This window comes from Cydia pomonella, chromosome 21 (genome assembly GCF_033807575.1).
Source record: "Cydia pomonella isolate Wapato2018A chromosome 21, ilCydPomo1, whole genome shotgun sequence".
NCBI lineage: Eukaryota > Metazoa > Arthropoda > Insecta > Lepidoptera > Tortricidae > Cydia > Cydia pomonella.
This window is the reverse complement of record NC_084723.1, coordinates 4776318-4792901: the sequence shown is the minus strand read 5'-3', so window position 1 is coordinate 4792901 and position 16584 is coordinate 4776318. Positions and strand designations below refer to the sequence as shown.

At 34.7% G+C, this 16584-nt stretch overlaps 1 protein-coding gene across 1 annotated transcript in view; it reads right to left on the bottom strand.

The window, feature by feature from the left end:
- LOC133529674 (uncharacterized) overlaps positions 1–16584 on the bottom strand; it is a 98501-nt gene that overhangs the window by 54372 nt on the left and 27545 nt on the right. Inside the window, exon 2 of the mRNA XM_061867444.1 lies at positions 1148–1158. The gene's annotated coding sequence lies outside the window, so the exon portion shown is untranslated. The remainder of the gene's footprint in view (positions 1–1147; positions 1159–16584) is intronic.

Below are 16584 nucleotides of genomic sequence, written 5' to 3'. Positions count from 1 at the left end.
GGGACCCTATTACCAAGACACCGCTGTCCGTCCGTCCGCTTGTCACCAGGCTGTATCTCATGAACCGTGATAGATCAGTTGAAATTTTCACAGATGATGTATTTCTGTTGCCGCTATAACAACTAATACTAAAAAGTACGGAACCCTCGGTGGGCGAGTCCGACTCGCACTTGTCCGGTTTTTTTATACCACGTCGGTGGCAAAGCAGCATACGGCCCGCCTGATGGTAAGGGGTTATCGTAGCCTATAGACATTTTTAACTCCCGGGATGTTACATGCGCGTTGCCTACTCTGATGGAACTATGAGTGTTTTGCGTAATTACCCGATAGTCCTTAGTGATTCAGAACTACCCGAACATTAAGGAGCTCACTGATTATCAGTTCGCCGGACGATATCGGCCTGTCAGTTATTCGCAAAAGCTGACAATCGCGAATAACTGACAGGCCGATATCGTCCGCCGAACTGGTAAACAATGGGCCCCTTTATAGTATTTGAAAATCATATGCCTGAAAATCCCGATCGTCCTGAATCGTGTGAACCTACCTTTACACCCGCCGCGTCTGCCAACTCACTATAAAGGTGTTTGAGGCAATGGCCCGCATTTAAAAATAAAAGCCAGCTGCCTTTGACTAAACGTCGAACTGTGCTCTGAATTCCGGTCTGTTTCGAGGAAACGAGGTTAGAAAAATAAAAAGAAGGGAGAAAATAAATGGATAACAATTTTGCTGGGATCCGATCCTGATTTCATAACTTGTTGCGATTTTGATCGTATTTGACGACCAGAATGGTCGTGTCCTTACCTATGAAGTCCCGGGTTCAAATCCTGGGCATTTATTTGTGTGATGAGCACGGAAATTTGTTCCTATGTTACGGATGTTTTCTATGTATTTAAGTATTTATAATATCATATTTCTGTATCGGTATCGAAATGTTTAGTTTCAGAAAGTTTCCTTTGTTTTCTGTGAAATTTTTCCTGAGATATTCGAGAACTATTTCAACTTTTTGGAAACTTTTCGCAACTTGCATACCTATGTTATTTGTAATAGTATGTAGGGAATTACTATTACCTACCTAAATTCTGCAAAAGAAAACTAGCTATTTTTTTATTGACTTACTTAAACTCCTATGATTCTCATTTGTGCTCACCTATGTTTTATCTGAAACAAAATAAATGACATACATATTAAAATAATGAAATATAATTCGACATTAATAATTTACCTAAAACACTCCCGTTTATAAGTAATTATTCTACAATAAATAATAAATGGAGCAAAAAGAAATGAAGAATATAGTCTTTTATTAACTAATGAAGTCTTTTATTCCATGGATTTGTATGATTGTTAGTTAAATTACATTGGCTATAAATATAGGTATTATTACTTAATTATTACTTTAATAAGGTACCTACACATGCAATTCGCTGTATAAGTATATATACAAAATTTCTTACTAAAATCATAATAACGATTATAACTACATCGTTTGCTAGGGAAAGAGATCTTTTTTTTATATACAATTAATATAATGAAAACGACATTACTTTATCATTATGTTTGCTGCTGTCTTAAAAATATATACAAACATATACTTATATATCAACTGATTGTAGATAATGTACAAAATGCACTAATTAGAGCTACTAGTAAAATAAATGAAAATATTGAAACATCGGAACGGAATAACTTAAATATGATGCATCGAACTGCGGTATCGGATCATTTTCCTAATCAATTTACAAAGATTACTATGGGAACTCATTCAAATGTCACTCAAATGTGGCTTTTGTGGCCAAGCATCACAGACTCACGGATCACTCTAATAGATTGTACATGCAAGATTTCTAAGTCGGTTCAAAATGATTATAAAATCATTCCACCGATTTTGCAGTAAGCTTGTTTTTATTATTTTGTAACCGTCTTCTTTTTTTTGCACAATGTCATAACTTACATCACCTACTATTTTACGTGATAGATATGTGTCAAACTTTAACTTTAAATACTCAATCAAGCTGTATAGGGTGTTACAAAGACCTTTTGCAGACTACATAAAAAGGTACTTAAGATATTTATAGAACAATAAATGGCATGAACATGCTTAGAAACTAAACTTTATTGAAGGCGGTACTTTCTTTAATCATTTTTTATTACCGAAAATACCGAAATATTCGAACGTTCTAGTAATACTATTATCATAATTATTTCATGTATTTTCATAATTATATTGCAAAGACTAACGATTTTTGGGAGTTATCCACTTAAACAGCTAGATTGCTCAAAGGTGATCATACTGGACATATTCATATAATTATGCTATGAAATATTGACCCAAACGTAAACGTAAGAAAAAAAATATGTTTTTAGTTTTTACTCTTTGATAATATTCATTCATTTAAACAGGATCAATTTAATAGGTTAGGTTATAATTAGTATAAGTCGTGCATATCAACATAAATACGTAGATGTCAATAAATTAAAAATCAGGAAAATAGATACTGCATATATATATATATATATATATATATATATATATATATATATATATATATATATATATATATATATATATATATATATATATATATATATATATATATAAGATAAATTATTAGTAAATTAATTCTAATTCAGTATATTAGCCAAAAAATTAAATGTTTTATGTCATGTTCGCAAAATTATTTATTTATTCAAATTCCAAGCCCCACTTGCAGCGCTTTGTGAAGAGTCTATAGGCGGTAGTCAGACTTCAACGATATAAATACCAGGTTGCGGTGAACCGCGAGGCGACACCGTAATTCTATATCCGCATAAGAAATCAGTCGCATCTCACTTATTTCCACCTCGTCATATTGGTAACGTCAGAATATTCATCACTGAATTATAATTACGTTTTAATCGCACTTGCTCGAAAAAGTTCTTATTCAGGTGTACTAAAAGACTAAGGCCTATATTGTTCCCCGGGAGTTATGGATTGTGAAAAAAGAAAAAAAACCTAACTCCCTAGAAAGTTATAGTTTTTTTTATTCTGTCAGTAATTCATACGAACCATGGAAAAAAGTAAACCTTTTAAAATACTGACGTTTCTAATTAAATATTTTTGTAAATAATTTAATTTCTTTAATTTAAAAGCCGTTTAAAATATTTTTAAACAATTTTCTATTGTGGCTGAATGCCAGATACTGTACCTTCGATGTCTAACCCGTCAAATAATGTCAATATGGCGGACGACTGTTTGAAACTTTGAAATGTCACTGTATTTAAGAATGAATTTCTTTTTTTAATTATAATAATAATTTAGTTTTTTCTTCGCAAGTGTGATGAAAAATATTGTGTGTTACTCCGGGGGTAAGAACATTGCAAACTCGGGTCTTTTGCAAAATTATCACCCTTGTGTCCAATATTTCACTGACCGTCGTTGCACAATGTACTATTTCTGTTCTTCGTGCAGAAAGCGATAACTTTCGGCCCGCTACGCTACACGACGTTGCCGCTTTCCGGCTCCGTCGAACGGAAAAATAGTATACAGTCCTCATCCAGTAAATAAGAAAGCCTCAGATCACATGTTTGATAACCTCGGTTTCGCCTCGGCCGACAATTACATGTTACCTTGGACATTTCTTATTTTACTGCCATACTTAGGGCAGGTAATATACAAAATTTCTCAGAATATGGTGCAATTGTTGGTATAATATGTGAAATGCCATATATGTGAAACATATACGAGTATTATTTTAACTAATAATTAATTACTTTAAATTTTAAAAATTAAATTTTAATTTATAATTAATTAAAATAATACTCGTATATGTTTCACATATATGGCACAAGCGTAGAAAAAGAATGATGATGATGATGATGATGACCAAGACGCATAATATTGAATTATGATATAATAATGAAAAAATATACGTAATACACGACTCTGAATTAATTTGGCGTGCACGAATCACCACAAAATAATAATTTTGATATTGATATGAAACCATTGCTTAACACCGCGCTTTCTATTATCTCTTACAACATTTTTAACGTTTTAACTTATCATAGATTTATTTTATTTTTATTGAATTAAGTGGATACATTAATGTTATAAATAAAGCTTAATTTGCTCTCAAATCCTTCATAGAAAGCGATGCTTTCATTTTAATTCGTAGATTTAATTACCGATTTTAAATGCGATCTTTTTACCGGTACAAAACTTCTCCATTATTTATAGCATCGCAATTATGACTAATTTGCCAGACTGAAAGGAAATATTAATTACTGTCTTAATGAATTACTTTAAAAACATCAAAGAGAGCTCAAAAATGTACTTAGACCTGAAAATTGTACTTAAGACGAAGCATTGTAAATGTTGGCGTCAGGTATCTTGATTTATCTCAGGAATTACAAAACTCATGGAAGTCTTCTTTTTCCTCGCGTTGTCCCGGCATTTTGCCACGGCTCATGGGAGCCTGGGGTCCGCTTGACAATTAATCCCAAGATTTGGCGTAGACACTAGTTTTTACGAAAGCGACTGCCATCTGACCTTCCAACCCAGAGGGTAAACTAGGCCTTGTTGGGATTAGTCCGGTTTCCTCACGATGTTTTCCTTCACCGAAAAGCGACTGGTAAATATCAAATGATATTGGAAGTATTGTTTGGTGAACTGGTTATTCATGGCATCGACTTCATTCCTGTAGTTGCCGTTACACGATTGCTTAACTTTTATTGCAGAGAACATCGTATCAAAAATGTCTCTTTTTAAACAAACATTTTCTTTGTACTACAGGCAAATGGGACAGATTCAAGCCTCTAAATTTTCCATGTATAAGTAGATAGTAGATGTGTATGTGTGTGATGTGTAGTCTAAACAAAATTTTGGATAAATTCTTGTTTTTATATACACGGCGAAATTTATATGTATACACCGTATTTTTATTTAATTCCTTTAACTTCGGGGTATGGGTATGTACGTTAAAAGAATTTTTGTTTTTTTTTTTTGTATTTTAACTAAAAATAATTAATTGTTGCATATCTTAGTTGTTTGACGACCGGTTTGGCTTAGTGGGTACCTAGTGACCCTGCCTATGAAGCTGATGGTCCCGGGTTCAAATCCTGGTAAGGGCATTTGTTTGTGTGATGACCATGGATATTTGTTCCTGAGTCATGGGTGTTTTCTATGTATTTAAGTATTTATAAATATGTATATATTAAATATATCGTTGTCTAAGTACGAGTAACCTCAACACAAGCCTTATTGAGCTTACTGTGGGACTTAGTCAATTTGTGTAATAATGTCCTATAATATTTATTTATTTATTTATAGTTGTTGTAACACGGGCATTACATTTAACTCAACCAAACAATTCTTCTTCTTCTTTTCGTGTCGAGGTTCCTTTTTTTTTATACGATGGAAGCCCAATAGGCAGCGGTGTTGACAGCCCTGGCTGTCGCGTCCCTCAGATCCAGCTCCGAGCAGTGATGCGGGCATGTGGGGCACGCCAGTAGATGTGCCATGGTTTGCGTTGCTGTGTCGCAGGTACATTGAGTCGAGGAGCTACGGAGCAATCCCCATTTGGCCATATTTTGCTTGCAGCGACCAACTTGGGACCTGAGCCTGTTTAAGGACTTCCAAATTGGCCAAGGTTCTTTATGGCCAGGCGGTAGTTGCTCCAAAGCCTGCACGTACACGTCTGGTGGAGGGCACCGGGTCTGCCACAGCAAGCGGCGCACATCGAAAAACCAAACAATTGAAAACTTTGACATATCAATGTCATTTGAAATATCTAACGTCCGAGATAGTACTTACGTTTAGTAGAAAATGTATAAACTCACATTATACACTACTCAATATGTAAACAGGCCCTAAGACAACCTGTACACACTCGTAAGGGTCTTATCAGAAACAAAATGATTATGTCCAAAATTGAATTAATTAAAATACCGGTGTCTCTGACAAAGTTACTTAATTTAAGCTCAGTAATGTACCCTTAATAATAAGAAAAAAGGCCTTAAACCCGATAAAAACTAAAACGCTCCGTGTTTTAGTTTCGTGACTGAAATAAACGGATTCATTTTTCAAACTGTCCCGAATCCCGTACGAAATTGCTGAGAACTGAAAATGCGAATTGCTGAAAACTGAAAATGCTAATAGGAAACATGTCGCTGCCGGCGACAGCTTGTTAGGAAATAAATAATGCAGAATTTGAGATTTTCCAATTTTTTTCAGTTCAACCCGTTTTTTTTTTTGCTTTTTGAAGGATAAAAAATCTAAGAGTGTTTTCAAATTATCGTTGAGATGTTTATTTATGTAAGAATCGTCCTGTTTTCTTCTTCTTTCCATCTTGTTACCCCCTTTTGGGGTATAGGGCTCGAACCATTTTCTTCCACTGACTCCGGTCCTGGGCAGCTTGGGTAACCTCCTGCCACCCCATCCCCAGTCCTCCCAACTCTTGCTCCACGGAACGGCACTAAGTAAATTTAGGGCGGCTATGTTCCCCTTTTCCGTTTATGGTTCTATAATGTATTTTGATTAGTTTTTTATTTTATTTTATTAGATCGCCAACAATTGTTTTGACTATTGGTAACTTGGGTCGCTAAGCGTAACAATTACTTATATGTATTTATACTTATTTTCGCTTATACCGTTCATAATAATAATGCTGGATTTATTATAACAGTGACGTATACCGTGTACAATAATAAATAATAATCACTAAGTTATGCTATTATTTTTTGCTGAGCAGGAGCGGACAGATTTTTAAAATTGATATGCATAGTCAAAGTTTATAATATAATTATCCATTACGTGGCTACAGCTATTTACTACCTTGCGTAATCTAGGGACAGGCAAGTTGATGCCGTGGACCGTCCGGCGAAGCAGAGGGCACAGGGGTATAATCGGGTGTAATAGAAAATAAAAGAAATACCTACCTAACTACCGGGTATGTCGAAATACTGTCATAAAAGCTACTTTAGCTGTCACTATCTATTTAATGCTGACTGTACGTCCAGCGATAACAACAGGTGGTCTTATTACTAATAAGCGATCTCTTCCAAACAACTTTTGGGTAGCAGGAAAAATAGGTACTTACAACTTTGAACGGGTGGTGCCTACCCGGAAATAAATATCCCGTACCGTTATACAATCGTGATAAAACAGAGGATATTCAGTCGAGTACTGTGTTTAAGCAAATAAGCTTGCTGAGTTGCCTAAGTAAGGTACGAAATTGAAAAGCTTGATTATATCATCAGTCATCTAAAATAATACTTTTTTTTACTATAAAAACTAAATATTTCAGTAGACAAAAATGTAGACATAAACTTGCGACTCTCGACTCCCGCTCTTCACCCGTTTAGTCTTTTCTATGGCTTTCCATAGCACGGCAGCACGTGATTGGTAATTTTTTTTACAGTTGAATACAGCGTATCGAAATTAATCTTATAGTTGACTGGTAGCCCATACAACAAAAGTACGCAATTATAGTTTGGTATACGAAGTCATAATTCAACCATTATAGTTAACGAGTAGAAAAAATAAGGAAATTGGTACCTACTGTGGTTGAAAAAACGCTCAGTCTGGTCTGGGGAATATACTTATTCTAATTTATGTATGTATGTTTGTAGAACGTAGATGTAAATAAATAATGGCAGCGCGATCAGTTTCAGTGAAAGTAGCCGTTTCATTTCACGTAAGGTATGCCCGGCGCGCGCCTAGATTAGCTTTCATGCGGTTTGACAACTCTATGCATGCGCTTAAATCGGAACGTCTGCTGACATGGGAACAAAAGCCTGCTGCATATAATAATAAGTAATAAATATTATAGGACATTATTACACAAATTGACTAAGTCCCACAGTAAGCTCAATAAGGCTTGTGTTGTGGGTACTTAGACAACGATATATATAATATATAAATATTTATAAATACTTAAATACATAGAAAACACCCATGACTCAGGAACAAATATCCATGCTCATCACACGAATAAATGCCCTTACCAGGATTTGAACCCGGGACCATCGGCTTCGTAGGCGGGGTCACTACCTACTAGGCCAAACTGTACCCCTAGTGTAAATAAATTCGATTTCTAAACGTGACGTACGCGTTTGCGTTTAGTCTCATTTTGTATTGGATTTCGAAAGAGCGCGCCAAGCGGGACGTTTTGGAAACTCAAAATCCTATACAAAATGAGACTTAACGCAAACGCGTTCGTCACGTTATGATGTCGATCAAAGTTACACTAGGGGTACTGGTCGTCATATCAACACAATAAAATGATCGACAACCGATCTGGCCTAGTGGAGCCCTGCCGTATAAAGCCGATGGCCACGGGTTAGAATACTTAGAATCCTGGTAAGGGCATTTATTTGTGTGATTGATGAACACAGATAAACAGATATGTGTTCCTGAGTCGTGGGTGTGTTCTATGTATAAAGTATGTCATCATTCGCTTGCCCTTATCCCATTCATTTGGGGTCGGCGCAGCATGTCTTTTTCTTCCATATCTTTCTGTCACCCGTCATCTCATCATTCACTCGCGTTCGTTTCATGTCATCTCTCACACAATCCATCCACCTTTTTCTAGGTTTTCCTCTCCCGTTCCATCCCTCCACATTCATTCGTAATACCTTTCTCGTCACATGACTTTCATCCCTCCGCATCACATGCCCATACCACGCTAGGCGATTCGCTCTTACTTTATCTATTATGGTATTTATATAAAGTATGTAGTTATCTATATACGTTTGTTTATCGTCGCCTAGTGCCCATAGTACAAGCTTTGCTTAGTTTGGGGCTAGGTCGATTTGTGGAAGGTAGTCCCTAAATATTTATTTATTTACTTATCACGACTGCCTCAGTAGTGTCAAACGGACATATATGCTAACGTCTGCGTAACTTACTTTCTATACATCTCACTTACACTAACATACAAGTATGAGCGAGATGCATAATATGTCAGTGTCAAACTGGTGGTAGCCGTAAAGGGCTTTCATGTAACATTTTTGGGAGTTTTTGTAAAATGGTTATAAATATGAAACTACCATTTGTTTACTTAGTCAAAGTATCATATTGTATATAGCGAATAGCCTGGCTGTCGTTAAAATCTTTTATCAAACGAATTTGATGAAAAAATAGTGCGGAATAAATTTTAATAGTGGAAAAATTACTGCCTTGTCTTGGTGGCTCAGTTGGCAGAGCACTGGAGTATCGATCCAGAGGCCGTGAGTTCAAGTCTCAACCAAGGCAGTAATTTTTCTACTTTTAAAATTTATTCTAAGCTTAATAGCATCGTTCGCAGACATTTCTGCTTGTTAAAAATTAATTTAGCATAGGTAGAACATCGTAACTGGTGAATTTCCAATATGATTTGTAATTCCGGTAGCCGTTTAAGAAGTTGAACGCTCTTACGGTAGATGTCGCTAGGGTCCCCTATACTCATATGTTGGAAAGATTCACTGGCTATGGATGAGGTCTTGGTGGCTTAGTTGGCAGAGCGATGGAGTATCGATCCAGAGGCCGTGAGTTTAAGTCTCACCCAAGGCAGTAATTTTTCCACTTTTAAAATTTATTCTAAGCTCAATAGCATTAGGTACTCGCAGACGTTTCTGCCTATTCAAAATTAAATAAGAGAGGAGTAATGAAAAATGACAAAAATGATCCAAGTGGCCCCAGTCTCCCCTAACTTTAGAGGCTACACGACATACCGCTCACCTACCAACGTTTGATCACGATAATCAATTAATAAAAGTTCCACAAGACCGTAAGAGTAGTTTATGTTCAATTCGCTAAGTTCTTGCACTACGGCGAAGGAGCAGTAAATTTTACGTCCAATAAAAAGAGTAATAACGAAATAACTTAGCACTAAAGTTCTACAGGTTGAAAATATATTGAACTCGTCCATTTATGCCTCTTGTGAGGATACAGATGTATTCTGGTTGTAACTCGGGTGATATCAAAGATTATTTTTATATGTCTAGTTTACAGTCAGCTGTGTCTTTTTGAGATGACCGCAGACTTAATCTAGACATAGGTTTTAGTGTTATAAAACGATTCTGTAATATTTTTTAATTCAGTCTTAACCAGAGCATAATTCATTTTAGAATTTTTTTTAGCGGCAATGTATTTCGTACATCATGATGTAAAAAAAGTGACCATGGTCACTTGTGACAGTTGTGACGTCGCGTCATTAAATGCGAGGTTTTGAGTTGAAACAGAGTGATACGTTGCTTGCTGCGGTATATCTCCCTTATCCTTAAATGAAATTCATACGGTGTGTGTTCATTGATACTAAATAAACATATAAACCTACTGCCAAATCTACGAAATCCTCTAAAACGCCAGCCGAATCTCCCAGAGGTATCTAGTTATCAACCCATACCTTAATAATAGCGAGTTGAGCGACCGACTTCATTATATTCCGTTCTTTTTCATCCACAGTAATTTGTTTATTATCGGGGTTTATCTTTTCTACCGAGGGTCAAAATCTGTAGGGTTAAAGTCAATATTTAGCGAGATTTTGGATCTTCATTGGGGATTTCTGCGTTGACTGGTTGAGACCCTTTGTGGTTTGACATCCCGCATTGTTCGAATGATTCGTGGGTAATGGGTCCATTATTTCACTTCAAAGACAAGAACATAAAGGAAAATTTTGTACCTAAGGGTTCGAAATTTGAGAGATTATTCTCAACAACATATAAATAGCTACTACATAGTAAGTAAACTTAGTAAAGCTATGTTTAAGGTAGGAATTATCGACCGGCGACTCACTACGTAGTCGCTAAGATGAAGCTTACTCGTATGAAAGGCCTGCAACTAATTACTATGTTTCGTTAAGATTGCAGAAAGCAGTACCCCTAGTGTAACTTTGATCGACATCATAACGTGACGAACGCGTTTGCGTTAAGTCTCATTTTGTATAGGATTTTAAGGTTCCAAAACGTCCCGCTTGGCGCGCTCTTTCGAAATCCAATACAAAATGAGACTAAACGCAAACGCGTACGTCGCGTTTGGAAATCGAATTTATTTACACTAGGGGTACAGATCATACTGGCATACGATCGTTAGTGGTGAAGAAGTTTGAAAGGATATTGTAACGGCTGAGTTTAAATACCAGACAAAGTCCGAAAAATGCACAAAAAACTATATTATTCGAATTTAAAAATGGAATGTAGGCAAATAATAAAAAAAACAGCGCAAAAGACGCGCTGGCGCGCTATCTAATTTAGAACCAAGTCGGGATTGCTCGAAATGCATTGGATGCACCCTGGCTACCGCACCATTCTCAGCTCTTACATATTCATTAAAGTTGTTAATAAGTTCATATTTGCATCGCGAACAGACATCATCACCAATCAGTGAAAGGATAAACAACTGATATGAGAATAGTTATTTAAGAAGGACTTGCACTTTGCACAATTGAACATTCAAAGTAGGGTTTATTCCTCTGAGGCCAAGAATTATGCCTACCGTATTATAATGTTTGTCCATCAAAACAATATCGCCCTAGAGACAACAATTCGGTGTTAACTTAGGATGACGAGGGTCTACTCGTATAGCTTAACCTTATTTGCTCAACGCGACACATTCAGGTGTCCGAGATTTGACACTGTCTTGTTTTAACATCTTTTATATAGTTTATAACTGTTAGGGAAAAGAGGTCTGACAGGAAAAAGGGGCTTATCTCGAAGTTTTTCCTTGTTTCTTTTTTCTTTTTATAAAGAAAACCTTCAACGTTGGTTTCAGTTTTTTTAAGATCTTGTGATATGCGATTCAGATATAAAAAGGGGCTGCTTTTTTTTACTTTTGTTTCGTAAAAAATAGTAAAAAAAAAAGTTTTAATAAAATGTAATGTAGTTATTACTAGTGTATGTGCCTGGCTCCAGTTTTTAAACCCTAAAATATTGTAAGTTTAAACCCTTAAATATCGTAAGTTTAATTTATTTCAATAATAATTTAATATAAGTTTTAGAGTAAAGTCGTACTAACACTGTATGGACCAAGGTCTGAAATAAATGATTTTTTTTTTTAAATGAATAATCGGTGGAGAGATAGCTCCCTATTTTGAACTATGTAAGCGCAATTTCACCATTTTTACCGTAAGTATGTATATCTTATGGAATTTTTGCAACTCAACGGAATTTTTTTTTGGGTCAAGTTCGCCCAGAATGAAGAGCTCTTCAAACCAGCCAAGTTTTATCCAAAATCGAAATTAAATACAAATAAAAATCGGCCAAAAAATTTCACGAATAATTATATTGCCACTCAGTTGTTTAATTTTATTTTCATAGGCTTTATTAAGTCCAGCCTTTATCTGAATTCATTCTGAATATAGGTTTTAGTTTTTTTTAGTTTTAGTTTATTTATTAACCATAATGTAACATGATCATTACATGCTAGGCACTTTACTACGCGGCTAACCCCGAAAATCGATGTCGATATTTTATTTATTTAATACTGTATTGTCATCAGTCAACCAATTTGAATCCTAGGCCACAATAGAACCTTGTCGCTTTAGCTACTCTATACATGACATGCATCACTCAATAAGCACTGCCGTAGAAGTCATTATGACATGGTTCTATAGTGGCCTAGGAATCAAATTGGTTGACCGTACATAATGGTTGTTACATTATATAAAGTCAGATCATGACACCCTGTAAGGGCACACAATAATATTATTCTATTCTATTTTAGACTATTAGGTAACATAATAATACCATTATACTTAGTAACAATTAAATAAAATAAAAATAAAGGCCAGAAAATCTTATCAGTAAATCTAAGAACATAAAACGTCAACATCAAATCTAAATAAATCCTAAATTCATCCGTGTCCGTTATATAGAGCAGATTTTACTATTTTGATTATCGTATTGCCTCCAGAATAAAAATCATTCAAGCTAAATAAATCTACACAAAAATATACGTTAACCTATTTTTACTAATGTTTGTTTTCTTTTAACGAAATATGTCAGTCTGAATTATAATTATTAATACATTTGAATACCACTGAAATGTGAAATAATTACTTTTCGTGTCATTGCTCTTTTGAATTGATGTAAGATGACTTGTAATGACGGGGGTAATGATTTGTAACAATAATTTTACGCTTGATCGTACGGAAGCCACTATAGATAATTCGTAAACAATGTAAACATGTACTGAGGCCAGTTCGAAGTTATATTTTGGCACAAAATGATGTCTGCTGGTTTATTCGCATTCGCCTGTGCGCCTCGATCGTGTCAATACATGTACGAACGATCAAATACAAGCTAAATTCACGCACGAATGACAGCAAAATGATATTAAGTATTTGGATACCAAAATGTGTGTTTGATTTGGCCTGCATGATTCTGGAATTTCGTGTGAGTGTTGGTTGATAATTTGACTTCATATTTCATACAGATAGTAGTTGTTAGTAACTATATTTTACGATTGAATGAAAGCCGAATTTATAAGAAAATATAATGTCTATTATGGCGCTTCAATATTTTGTTACAGTAAAGCAGATGCAGAGTTAGGTTGGACTGAAAAAGTAAGAAAAACGCAGGTACTACTTAACCTCATTACCCACGTCTTTGTTCGTCTTTGCTTTGTCTGTGATATTATATAACTGTCCATAAACAATGCCAATAGCAAAATAAATAATTTATTTACATAATAAATGTATACATAGATAATAAAGTAACTGTAGGTGCAAATACTAAACTAAATTAATAAGTAGATTAAATCTGAAATAGGTCCTTGAGGCATACTATCAAAAGATGCTGGCGGCATTTCCTCGTTGTATCGCAATGCTGATAAGTTGTGCGAGGCTTCGGCCACCAGTTACGTCAACCGTTGCGTTGCCATTTCTGCAAAAACTTGTGCGCGCTGGGACCCTATGAACTTAGAGTTTCAACGCCAAAATTAATATTGCTGCTTTAATCTACTTTATCTAGAGCACAGGTGTCCATTGTGTGCATCTCTCCATTACTGAACAATATCATAAAATATTTCGTTCCTTTCTCAAGAAATCCAATATAGAGCAAGGTCTAACCTTCTTAGGAGCAAAATCTTCTGCAAAATCCTTGCTAAGATGGACACAAAGAAATGCACGAAGAATTTTCTACAATATGATATTTATGGTATTTTTATGAGCTAAACCGGATCTGCTAAAGCATTGTGATTTGCACCCATTTATTTATTTAATCTTTATTAAAAAAGAAGGTAAAATGGCGGACTTAAGCCGCAAGGCATTCTCTACCAGTCAACCAATGGGTCAAACCAGAAACATTAAGTAGGTGCAGTGTCTTTTAAAGTAAATGAATTTGTAATCAGGAATATACCGGGTGTTTCCTGTAACAGGAGCAATAAATTAAACTGTAGGCTGTACTCCTCAAACTCAAATAACTTATGTTTTGTTTTTTATTACACATTGAAGTTCATTTTAAGACGCAATGTATTGCGAATTTTGTTATGTTTAAAGCGTGGCAAGCAACGTCAAACACACTGATGTCAGCGTACATACATTGTACATTGAAAATAATATTAAATTTGTATGTTAAAATCTAAAAATTTCATAATTTTTAAAAGTTGTTATTTAAAGTTATATCGTTTTAGGAGTACAATGTATGGTTTAATTATTTGCTCGTGTTGCAGGAAATACCCGGTATATGAATATAAACTATATATTGATAAACTTAAACATATACTTAATACAAATAAACATACAATACAAAACAAATTTAATACCCTTTATTGAACACCTCAATAAAAAAAAACAATACAGAGAGAAAACAGCATCAGAAGTAGAGGTCACACAGGCGGTCTTATTTCTAAAAAGCGATCTCTTCCAGACAACCTTTCGGACATACATACTGACATTGGATCTTAGGAGGCAAAATTAAATTACAGGTAGGGAGTTCCCAGTAATAAACTTAATTATCGATGCTTTTTCTATATTATATTGATTGCTCACAGCTATGTATATGTTACCATTAAAACCTGTCTTTATTGAAAACGCATTTTCCCTAGTTGAAACTAGTTTTCCGTATCGCCTCAGTAAAACCCCGCGTTTTCACTAGCTAAAGCAAGTTCGAAACTAGTTTAAACTGAAATTAATTTTGAATACCTAATTAGTGAAAACTAGTTTTCACCAAGACACTTTGCGAAAACTAGTTTTGATTAAAAAAACCTAATAAAAACTAGTTTTCACCGGCAATTTGCGGATACTAGTTTTAGCTATTAAACACGTGTTTTATCCAAGAGTTACGGCAAAATAGTTTTAAATAGGAAAAATACGTTTTCAATTCAAACGGGTTTTTACGGTAACCTATACACAAAAATGTGCCAATTTTATTAAAATCCATTAGGTCGTTTTTGTGTGATGGATGAACAAATATTCAACTAACACTTTCACAGCAAAAAGCAACATAAATATTCAGTCATATTTTTTCTTTTGAATTCACTTGCTTTTAAATTTATCTTTTGGGTTCAGGATTTAGCTATGCGACATCAGAAACCTGAATTTTGTTTATAACTCGGTAAAATGAAAAATGGTTCGTCGCGAAAATTCCAAAACATTATTAAGAGGCATTCATTACAAAGGGTTTTGGAGGAAAATAACTTTTAACGACCAGAAATGATTAAAAGTTATTTCCTGCCTTGTTAAAAAGAGCAATTGTAAAAGATTTATATTTTAAGAAAGAAGGTATTATTTACTAGTCGAATGGAAATATTTAATGAAATATTTCAATTCGAGTTTTTAACAGAAAACTTAAAAAGGCTTCGGCGGAGTAATTATTACGATCCGAAAATAATAGGCACTCAATCGGATGCAAGAAGACTCAAGCGGAAAAGCTACTTTAGAATATAAAATCTAGGTTTAAACAAAGAGACTTGTTTTTTGATAGAGCATCGATACGGTTTACCTTCGTTTTTAACGAAAAGAAATACGTACGTTAACTTTAACAGTAAAAATAATAAAAGAAGCATGGCAAAGAGGAAACTATGTCGTCATAAGTTTGGCAGAGAGGAGGTAAGGTTTCTTTTGTGCATAAAAATGAAATAAATGAATATGGCATATTAGACTTTTTTTTTTCTTAGCCTATTTGAGTTTCCCACTGGTAGGCAAAGGCCTCTGCCCAGGTATAAATAATATTAGACTTACAAATTACTTATCCTAGAAAATGGTTATAACTTTTATAAAATACTTCTGTCATTAATAAGAGGTGTAATACAAGCCTTCTTGAGCTTTCTGTGGGGCTAAGTCAATTTGTGTAAGAATGTCCAATATTTATTATTTATTTCGACGACCGGTCTGGCCTAGTGGGTAGCCCTGCCTATGAAACCGATGATCCTGGGTTCGAATCCCGGTGAGGGCATTTATTTGTGTGATGAGCACAGATATTTTTTCCTAAGTCATGGATGTTTTCTATGTATTTAAGTATTTGTATATTATATATATATATATATATATATATATATATATATATCGTTGTCTGAGTACCCACAACACAAGCCTTCTTGGCTTACCGTGGGACTTAGTTTGTTAAAAAACAATGCTTAAAATTAATTAAGTTAAAATGTTAATTTTATTTATGGCATAGGCACATTTA